This window comes from Choloepus didactylus, chromosome 17 (genome assembly GCF_015220235.1).
Source record: "Choloepus didactylus isolate mChoDid1 chromosome 17, mChoDid1.pri, whole genome shotgun sequence".
Classification (NCBI taxonomy): Eukaryota; Metazoa; Chordata; class Mammalia; order Pilosa; family Megalonychidae; genus Choloepus; species Choloepus didactylus.
Genome location: NC_051323.1, coordinates 38,901,045 through 38,912,298, shown reverse-complemented (window position 1 = coordinate 38,912,298; position 11,254 = coordinate 38,901,045).

Here is an 11,254-nt window from a genome sequence, read left to right as displayed (position 1 = left end):
AGATGCATGAGTCCAAATTCTGTATGACAGTCTGCAAGAGTTGGCAACTCCAATGAAGGTCTTCAGTGGATTCCCCAGGAGATGCTGGCTGGTGAAGGGAAATGAAATTTCTCTCTTCTCCCTTAAAAGTCTTCAACTGATTGGATTAAATCTAACTGATTGCATTCCCTCACTGCAGGAGACACTCCCTTATTTGGATCATAAATGTACTCAGCCATAGTTGTAATCAATTGACTGATGATTTAATAAATCAGTCTTCTGGTTTATTAACCAACCACAAGATGGCCTTGCAGTAATGGTTAGGCCAGTGCTTGCTTGACCAGACAACTGGGCACCATCACCTGGTCAAGTTGACACATGAATCTAACTGTCACAGCATCCATGTTCATCATTGTTAAATACCAATGATATACTGAACCTCTTACAATTATAAAATATCCTTCTTTGTCTCTAGTAATAATTTTTGTCTTAAAGTCTATTTTGTCTCACATTAATATACTCATTCCAGCTCTGTTTCCTGTTTGCATGGTAAATATTTTCCACCCTTTTCCTTTTAACTCATCTGTGTTTTTAAATATAAAGTGTCTCTTTTAGATAACATATAGCTGGAATATGATTACTTAGCCATTCTTCCAATCTCCGCCTTTTAATTCAAATGTTTAATCCATTTACATTTAATACAATTACTGATAAGGTAGAATTTATATCTGTTATTGTTTTATATATATATACACAGATCTTGTTTCTTTTGTTCCATTATTCCTCCATTATATTGCCTTCTTTTGTGTTAAATATTTTCTAGTGTACTATTCCAATTCCCTTATTGTTTCTTTTACTAGATATTTTTGAGTTATTTTCTCAGTGATTGCTTCAGAGATAACAATTACCATCTTAATTTAGAACAATCTAATGCAGATTAACACAACTTAATTTCAATAGTATACCAAACCTTTGCTCCAACAGACCACTTTTTCCTCCCCGTCCTCCATGCTATTGTCATACAAATTACATCTTCCTATACTGTAAGCCCATCAAGACAGTTTTTTTTAAATTCAGTTTTATTGAGATATATTCACATACCATACAATCATCCATGGTGTACAATAAACTTTTCACAGTACCATCATATAGTTGTGCATTCATCACCCAAATCTATTTTTGAACATTTTCCTTATACCAGAAAGAATCAGAAGAATAAAAAATAAAAATAAAAAAAGAACACCCAATCACCCCCCCCCCCATCCCACCCTATTTTTCATTTAGTTTTTGTCCCTATTTTTCTACTCATCCATCTACACACTGGATAAAGGAAGTGAGATCCACAAGGTTTCACAATCACACTGTCACCCCTTGTAATCTACATTGTTATACAATCGTCTTCAACAGTCAAGGCTACTGAGTTGGAGTTTGGTAGTTTCAGGTATTTACTTCTAGCTATTCCAATACATTAAAATCTAAGAGGTGTTATCTATATAGTGCATAAGAATGTCCACCAGAGTGACCTCTCAACTTCATTTGAAATCTCTCAGCTACTGAAGCTTTATTTCACCATCAACACAGTTTTATAATTATTGCTTTATGCAGTGTCTTTCAAAGCAGATGAGAGAAGGAACATCATAAAATAGAACTGTTACACTTTTAGATTTATTTTGTAATTAACTTTATCATTATTCTTTATTTCTTTGTGTGGATTCAAGTTACCATCTATTGTTTGATTTCAACCTGAAGGACTCCTTTCAGTATTTGTTGAACAGCTGTGCTAGCAATGATTGTCTTTTCTGTTTACTGAGAATTTTCTAAATTCTCCTTCATATTTGAAGAACTGTTAGTTGACAGTCCTTTTCTTTCAATACTTTGAAGATATCATCATTGTCTTCTGTCCTCCATGGCTTCTGGTGAGAAATGAGCTGTTAATCTTACTGAGGATCCTTGTATATGGTAGTTCATTTTTCTCATGCTGCTTTGAATATTTTCTCCCTGTCTTTGACTCTCATCAATTTGACGATGATATGTCTAGGCATGGATATCTTTGATGTTATCCTTTATGGAGTATATTGAGCTTCTTAGTTGCGTAGATTAATGTCTTTCTCCAAATTTGGGAAGTTTTCAGCCATTATTTCTTTTCTTCACATATAACAAATGCTATTCCAGTATTTTTATCTACATATTTTTATATTTTTCATTTATATTTATTTATGTGTGTAAGTATACTGTGTATATATCATGGCAGTATTTGTTTGATGGTATCCCACAAATCTGATGCTCTGTTCATTTTTCTTTTTTCTTTTTCTTTCTCCTCCTCAGACTGGATAATCTCTATCCTCAAGTTCACAGATTACTTCTTCTTCCATCTTAACTCTGTTACTGAACCCCTCTGGAGAATTCTTCATTTAATTATTGTACTTTTTTTTTCAAGTCCAGAATTTCAAGTAAGGTTCTTTCTTATCATTTCTATCTCTTCACTGATAATCTATTTTTTGAGATATCTTGGTCATACTTTCCTTTAAAGATGGTTTCCTTTCATTTTATTAAACATTTATAATAGCTGAGCTAAGGTCTTTGTTTACAAAGTCCAAACTCCTGGCAGTTTCAAGGTCATTTTCTGTTGACTGCTTTTTTCCCCTATATATGTGGCATACCTTCCAGTGCCTTTGCACATCTTGCAATTTTTTTGTTGACAACTGAGCAATTCAGATACTATTTGTGACAACTTTGATATCAGAGCCTCTGCCACCACTCCAGAGCTTGCTGCTATTGCTGAGTTTTTGTTGATGGTGTTCTTATTGCCACCTATTCACTTAGCAACTTTCCTGTACTATTTCCGTAGATTCTGTATTTCCTGACATATGTGATCACTGATTTCTCTGTTAGCTTTTTTAAGTTCTTGTTTTCTTTTTTAAGCCTATCTTCCTTGTGGTCACCCTTATAGTATAGTAGCCAGCCAATGATCAGTCAGATGATTTCCTCAAATGCCTAGACTTTGTGTCTTCCACCCTTTGTCACATGGGTCTGTGTAACAAGGCATAACATTCAAACTTCAGGCAGTTTCAAGGCAACTTGAACTTTCACTTACCGCTTGCATAGGACCTCAGGTTCAGCCAGAGGTGAATGACTAGTACCTTCTCCTTTCACAGGTGTTTGAGCATTTACACAACCTTGAACATGCATGTAGCCTTTTAGATCCTCAGGAAGATGCTGGAGCTTTTCAAAATTTGCTGTGGTCATCTAGTTCTCTGAGATTGTCTTTTCAGGCTCTTGTTCATTCCTACTACGATCACAGCCTTAGGCAGCTGTGATGTTGCAAGCAATTATTAATGTTTTTGGTAATGCCCTGGAGGTAGGGCTTTTTCCCACTGAACTGAGATCTGAGTCTAATCAAACAGCCACAATTCCATGAAAATAGACATTTTCCAGAGAGCTCCAAGTTCAAACAAAACATTAACTGTGCTCTGGGGATAGGACTTGTAATAAAGCTTCAAAAGATGTCAGTCCTCATTGGTTACAAGGCCACTGGTAGCTACCATTATAACAGTAACTTTTTAAATATAATCTGGAAACTATACACAAGCTGTAAATTGTAAAGTAGCCTTAAAATGTAACCTTCAAAGCTAGAAGCAGGCTATAATGAGAGCTCTTAGTCTCACAAAGGAGCAATAGGTAAATGTAAAGTCTGCACCCAGATCTGAATAAGCTTTAATGTATTGCCCCCAACCTCCCAGATATGAATAAGCCTTTCATCTATCTCCCTAGACTGGGAGGAACCTTTCCCAGGTGTCATAGGATGTAAATCCTGAAGGAAGTAGGATAAACTACTGAAATTCTCCAGGCCTCTGTTACCTGTTAGCTAAGATAATTATACCTCTCTGTCTTTGATGGGTATAAAAGCCAAGTGAAAACTCACTTTGAGGAGGCTGATTTGGAAAATCTTCCCCCAGTCCTCCCACTGGCGTAAATAAACCCTCTTTTCCTCTTCAGCCCCATTCATTGTGACTTTTATGTGAGGAACCCAGGTTTGGGAAGTGTCCCTTCTACACTGATCAAGAAAAGAGGGGCTAGGAATATCTCCAAGTTAACATGCTGTTCTAGTTTGCTAATGCTGCCGTTATGCAAAATACCAAAATGGATTGGCTTTTATAAATAGGGGTTATTTGGTAACAAATTTACAGTGCTAAGGCCAAAAAAGTGTCCAAACTAAAATATCAACAAGAAGATACCTTCACTGAAGAATAGCTGATAGTGTCCGGAATACTTCTGTCAGCTGGGAAGGCACATGGGTGGCACTTGCTCTTCCTTTGCTCTCGGGTTGTGTTTAAAAATGGTATTCTCCAAACTGTCTTTGGTCTTGTCTCTCTTGGCTTCTCCAGAGCAAACTCTGGGCTAGCATCTCAAAGCATCAACAAGCATCTAATGTATGTGTGTCCTGGCTTAGCATATCCAGAGTGTTTTTGTCTCCCTGTTCTCTTTATGAGCTCCCTTTAAAGGACTCCAGTAAACTAATCAAGACCTACCCTGAATGGATGGGGTCAAATCTCCAAAGAAACATTCTATCAAGTGGTCACATCCTAATCAAAAAGATTAATAAGTCTGCCCCCACAAGATTGCATTAAAGACTATGGCTTTCTGGGGGATATAAAATATCCAAACCAGAACATATACCAAAGACTCCACTGCCTAACCTAAGGTGAGTAGTTTCTCTTGGTTAGAAGAGTTTTAGTTCATTCAGTATCTTTGGTTAACTTCAAGAGTCCTAAAATAGTTTATTTTAGCATTTTGCCAGTCTTTTTTTGTGGGAGAGAGAGTTCACCAAGTTTGGCCAATTCAGAAGTTGATCTCCAGCCACATAGTATTTCCTGGCTCAAGAGAATGATGTGTATACAACTAGACACATAGGAGTTGTTTTGTTTCACTGTAGATACATGGCACAATATGATATAGAATTGAGTGGATCTGGACAGGGTCATTTTTCTTAATTCATTCAATATTTATAGAGTATCTACCAAATATTAATAAGTAAGACCACATTCCTACCCTCAAGAACAGTGCATTCTTGTAGGAGCAGAGGAAATAGCTTTTTTGAGCATTTACTATTTGCCACTACTGTACTAGTTATACTACTGTCTTAGAAAGTGGAAGGCGAGATGATTGGAAGAAGTTTCCTCTGGAGGGCAATACCTTAAGTGGAGTCATGAAGGATGAGTAGAAAACTTCCTTTTGGACACAGTGCTGCAGAGTATTCCTAGACAGAGGAAACACTTCAGAGAATTAAAGATCCCATTTCAATAAAGGATTATTGCTTAAGGCCTGATATTTCCTGCCTATTTAATGTAACCCAACCCAAGAAAATGAGTAAATATTTTCTTTAAAAAACTGAATAAATATGTCCTTGAACAGGATTTTAATCACCAATACCAAAATCTCCAGATAAGTAGAGGAAAGTTTACTTTGTCATTGTTACCTAAACCAAAGAGTTTCATAATGATTACAGGTGATGGATGGCTCTATTAGTTATGCTGTATAGTCATAGTCAACTTTTGAGTCTAAGGCTTTAAGTCTTTGTTTATTTCTGAGACATCAAAAACTAAGCTAAGACATTAAACTCCTTACAAAATTATTAGATCCAATTTTGTTTGAAAAATAATGTAGGAGGAAGAAAAGTAAGAAAGTCAGTTTGTTTTTGACCTTCCATCACATACAGTGTCAGCTGTTCTGGTTAATGAAGACATTACCCAATTGGCAGAATAATGAAAGCAGCTCTTGACCTCAAAGAGCTGGAGTGACTTCATGTGGGAGTCACAAGAACAATTTTAAAATGCTGAATGTATCTTTGCCATCAGCTCTTATGACACGGTATGCATCTCAGGAAAAGATCCTGCAAACTGGCATCTGGACCAAAGCTGTCTTTGGTAAAAACAAATTAGAACACTGTTATAACTCTCAAAAGTTTTTGTGTGATGCCTTGGCATCCATCTTACTGCGGCTAAACCACTTATCTGAACACTGACCTTTGTCTAGTAAATAGTTTTGCAGCCCTGGGGCATAAACTCCTACAAACCCAAACCCACATCTGCTGTCACCATCCATACCACCCACACAACTCACCTCAAACCCACAGCTGGTCCCAAGTGATAAGCTAACCATCCCCACCAACCTCCCTTGGACCCTGAGGCCCTTTCCCTTTTTACAGACATTTGCTTAACCTAACCACAAACTCCCTTGACTTCAAACTAACCTTGATTCCCACAGGCCATGTATTAACCTCCACTCCTGGACCACAATAAAGACACAAGCCTACAGTTCCCTCTTGCTCTGTTTGTGTGCTCCCCACCTGCTGACTGCACCACCTGAGCTAATCGCGCCTTCCACTGACCCCTCCTAACACCCATCTCTCTCTAGGACTTGCAAGTAACCAATTGTCTTTGCTCATACATTATGGCCTCAGGTTCCCATTGTGTCACACATGACTCAAGTTTAGAATCCAACTTAATCAACTCAGAATAAACACATCTTTCACAACACTTGAACTTCATGTTACAAAGATTTCAGGTGATGCTAGTGCTACCACCTTCTCACCTCAAAGGCATAAAACCAATACCAAACAAAAAGAGTTTAAAGGCATGCCAGTGGCTGGTACTAAACAATTCTGTGCTATAATTGTATGTGGAAAAAAAAAAAAAAATCAGCCTAGTTATGCAAAAGAGTCCAAAAACAAAGAAAATGCCCACTGTGACAGTCATAATACATTTATAGGCAAGTAACAAAATATACAACTATATGGTCTTAAGAAATAAAGGCATTTATTATATACATAATCTGAAGAGAGGCTGGTTACTGGTTAATTTAGTGGAACAATGACATAATCAAGAACCCGAGTATTCTCTCTCTTTCCACTTTGTTATCCTCAGGGTCGTTTTCATCTCAAGTTCGTCTCATCATGATCACAAAATGGCTGCCATCCCTCCAGGCCTCAACCCATAAAACAACCGTATCCAAAGTCCAGAAGGTAAGTGCATTAGTTAGGGTTCTCTAGGGAAACAGAATCAATGAGAGGTGTCTCTGACTATCAGATTTGTAAAAGTGACTCACACAACTGTGGGTATGCACAAGTCCAAATTCTGTAGAGCAGTCAGCAAGCTGTCAAACTCTGATGAGGAGTCCGATGAACTCCTCAGGAAATGAACCGGCAACTTCAACGAACTCCTCAGGAAACAATTCGCTGGGCAGCCGAAGAAGAAGTGAAGGTCCTCTATCTGTCTTGCTTATAAGTCTTCAACGGATTGATTGGATTAAATCCAGCCAATTGCATTCTCTCATTGTGGAAGACATGCCCTTTGGTGAATCATCAGTCACAGCTGCAGTCAATTGACTGATGATTTAATAAACCAGCCTGTTGGTTTATTAACCAGCCACAAACCTCCTCGCAGCAATTGTTAGGCCAGTGTTTGGTTGACCAGACAGCTGGGTATCATCACCTGGCCAAGTTGACACATGAACCTAATCATCACAGTGAGTTACTTCACACAAGTCTATCAGGGAAGGAAGCCCAGAACAGCTATACGTAACTGCACAGGTAGTGTATCTCACAACGCCAGATGGGCAGTTCTATAAACCACAGTGTGCAAGGCACTCTGTAACAGTGACCATAACAGCAGCCCTGGGAAATGCTTCCCCAGAAGTTCCCTAGCAAAACTCCCTTCAGGATTGGGGATTGGGCCCTGTGCTCATGCCCTGGTTGCTGAGAAGGCTGGGAAGGCAAATATCTTGCATGTTCAGCCTCCATCATGAGAGACAGGCTTTGCCAGAAAGAAAGGGAAAGGGAATGACTGTCAGAAGCCATACATTAGGGTCAGTCCTAATCTGACCATCCTTTAGGCATGTCAAATATCCTCCTTTTACCCAGGTTTCCTCATTAGTGAACTGGGATTAAACGTTCTGAACAAATAATAGGATTGCAAATGTCTACAAACAGTTTAGTAACATGCAGCAAAGCCACAAAAACATGCATAGCTTTTGACCTACTACTGCTTCACAAGTATCAGTCCCGAGAGATACTTTAAAATATGCGATTAGATGTTAAGTTTTTAAAGGGCTGAACACTAAATAATCCCCTTCAAGGACTTTTAGGTCTTATATAGAAATAATAGTTATTTTGCTATAATTGAATAACTCAACCCATTCACTGGAATTACCAGGTAATACACATTTGTTAGATGCCAACAATCTAGAGAACAGGGATGTGCAAATATGGACCCTTGCCTCAAGAGACTGACAAGCTAGTTGAGCATCACCTCACTTTAAACCAAACAATCATAGCCTGACCTAGAAACACTGGAGGACTTGTTTCAAAGAGATGGAGATTAAAGCTGAACACTGGGAATGAAAAATTAAGCCTGAAAGACCTTGGAGGCAGGAACTAATATCCATTAACAATAGCTACTTTCGTGTAATGCTGCACAGTTAGTAAAATGCATTCACATCTATGACTTGTTAGGGAAACATTGCGAGCCCCATTTTAGAGATGAAGAAACTGAAGTTCAAAGAACTAACACACCCAATTTCAACACAGCTGGTAAACAGAAAAAACAGACTTAGACACAGACTTAAGCAAAAGACTTGAAGCCAAGAAACCATGAAATAACGTGACATATTTACATGTACCACACATGCAAATCAATCTTTCCTCTGCAGCTACATATTTTATTTCCTCAATGCAATTATCAGTTTAAGGGCAAAGAAAAAAGTCATGCTTTACCTCCCGAGTAACTTCTGACAATCAGACACATAAAACATTATTAACAGTAAAAGGCTACAACAGTAGGTGCCAAAAACTTGGAATGGCCGGGTGTTGGAGGGGAGAAGTGCTTGTTCCTAATCTTGTTTATTCTAAGGCTGTTATTTGGCAGAGGTTAAAATTATTCTTTTCCTTTCAGAGAGAAGAAACCTGATGTATGTATAGATTTGTCCCACCTCATATTATCTATCAGTGCGAGAAGCAGAATTCTCTGCATTCCAATGCAGGACTATTTTTCCACTACACAATACTTGACTGTGTTCTTTTCCCTGGTCTAGAGGTCATTTCCTACCAGAGAAAAAGTTCAGGGTCTCTGAGTAATATCTCCTGCCCCAGGCAGATCTTGTCACCCACCTCCCTTGGAAATATCTGTCCCTTTCCTTTTACCTAGTGAAATACTATATCCTAGGTTGAAGTGTTTTGCCTTTTAGATTCCAAAAAGAAAAAAAGAATGGCAATTATTGTATCTTTTATAATCAAACTGGAAGCAAGGAAGTGTTACCAGCTAATTACCTGAGACAAAAGAAATTCCGATACACATTAGGCCCGAGGATAACTTTGAATATTTTTGAAGGGGTAAACATATGTAGGAGTTCTACACTGTAGGTAGAAATATATGGTGATTGGTCACAGCAACCTTCATACATTAGTTCTGTTTTTTTTTTAACCCAACACAATGTGTGCTCCCTTTTCCCACCCCACAGAGGATGTCTGAAAGTAAACATAATTTGGTTTAAAATTTCAAGTCGTTCTCTTTTCTGCAACCATAACCCTGTAAAGTATAAAATTAGTGGCTCCATTTTTCCTAACATGGCATTAAACTACCTTCTATTGTCACCCTTATATCAAAAGTACTCCTAAACATCAACTCATAAAAATTGACCAAACACTCCATTGTCCAGTGCTCCTTATGTGGTCTCTCTGAAAGAACACACATTTACTCTCACAAAACTAGTTTAATGGTATCAGCCACTCGTTTTTTATAGGAAATACTTTCATTCCTACTATGTAATTTCGATCACAGCCACCCCCACCGCCACCTCAGTATTAAACCTCAAAGGACACACTAAAATGAACTATTTATTAGCCAAAGGACATTATCAATCCTATCCACCCCTCCCCTAGGTTATTAATTTGGTGTTGCCTCAAAGACACAGCCACCTACTTATTGGTGGCTTGTCCAAAACCTAATGAGCACATAAACTTAGACCGCTAAAACTGCCACTCTGGCATCATAAAATTTTCATGATTGCCATTTATGTGAGACCAGTCCTCAGTATGACTTGCAGATTTACTTATCCGTGGGTGATAACAACCATGCTGAGTTATAACACACCAAATATTAAACTTGGAATCCATTCTTTATTCTTAGTAGACACTAATGCTGGGGCTAGATTTACAGGTTTTTGGCGTGCACATACGGTGTAGGATTCCCCAGCCCACCTGAGAGAATGAGCTTCAATTCAGGTTTTTAGTTTGTTTTTTTTTTTTCATTTTGTTCTTTTAGTATGAAAGAGATGTGTAAGTGAGGTAAGACACTCAGCCTGGAGTTAGAATACTGGTAAGGATCTTTAATCCACAGCCAATACTGAGGGTTAGTGGACCATTCTGTAACAGGAAACCAGAGGAGAAAACTGGAACAAATGAGCCCAACCAGCATGTTACTTCATTTCATCTTTCAGGGCAAAACTTTTAAAAATACTTTTCTGCTAAATGTATGCTCTAAATTGTTCTAAATCTGGCATTCTCATTTCTCTCCCCACCTATCCCTATTCTAAACAGTAATCCATCATTTTAAAAAAGAATGCTGCATTGAGAAAACCTATGGAAGTCTCCAGGATCTTAAAAATAACTCTGTGGCAACTGCCTGGTTTTGAAAGGAATTACTGTGCATTACTCTGTGTCATATAATAGTTATGTTACTGTATTGGTAACAAGCCTTTTCAGAGATTTAATGGCTTATTCAAAAACCTCCTTGTTTCTCTGAGCCACCTGGGGAGAATGTACATTACCCTCATGCCTCCTGGAGAAGCTCCCGGCTCTGTAGGATCCCACCTGATTTGGAACTGACCCTTCAATGACAATCTAAGAGTTACTTGGTTTGTTGGTTTGTACCTGAACCCCAGATTTCAGAAGGGCTTGCTGGTGATTTGCTCACACATATAAGACTCAGAAGTAAAGGGAAGTCCTTCAAATGAGGCCAAGAACCGAGGTCCCTGGCCTGCTGCTTCCGTATGTGTCCCCAGATACGAGATCTTCAGCATTCTAATAACATAGGCCTACCAACTGAGCTCTATTGAGGGGTATATAAAAATTAAAGTCAGATATCTCAAAGTTGTTTTAATTTTGACTATGGACCTCTCTTTCCATTCCACTTACAGCCAGAATAATGTTTTTCAAATTAGGGACAAAAACACCAAGAAAAATGAAATCCTATAAAAAAAATTAATGGCTTATATATGAAAC